Source organism: Oncorhynchus mykiss, chromosome 29 (assembly GCF_057628025.1).
Source record: "Oncorhynchus mykiss isolate SJ-2025 chromosome 29, ASM5762802v1, whole genome shotgun sequence".
NCBI classification, from domain to species: Eukaryota; Metazoa; Chordata; class Actinopteri; order Salmoniformes; family Salmonidae; genus Oncorhynchus; species Oncorhynchus mykiss.
In genome coordinates, this window is record NC_143050.1 from 2,571,807 (window position 1) to 2,572,201 (window position 395).

The following is a 395-nucleotide window of genomic DNA, read 5'->3' on the forward strand; positions in this document are numbered from 1 at the left end:
ATCAAGTCTTTATATGACAGACGTGTACAATTAATTTCCTGTCGAGACTGGACATTAACAGTAAACTTAAAATAAGATTCAGTCATCATCTGATGTTTTGGTTAAATGGGTTTCCACTGTCATTACACTCATACTAGACTGCATTAAAAAGTTAGGCATAGATTCAATCTGGACCCGTGGAAGACAGTGGTTATAACCAGATTGCCATTTCCCATTGAGCTGACATATGCTGCATTTATCGTGAATGTGGTCTCTGTGAACGCGGGACAATTGCTTTTAAAAACGTGCATAGCCGACAATGTAAAATCGTACTGAATCTGGCCCTTAAAAATCCTGTGTCATCTACAGTATGTACCAGTATAATTAGAGTAAAATATGAAGACAAAAAAACCAAC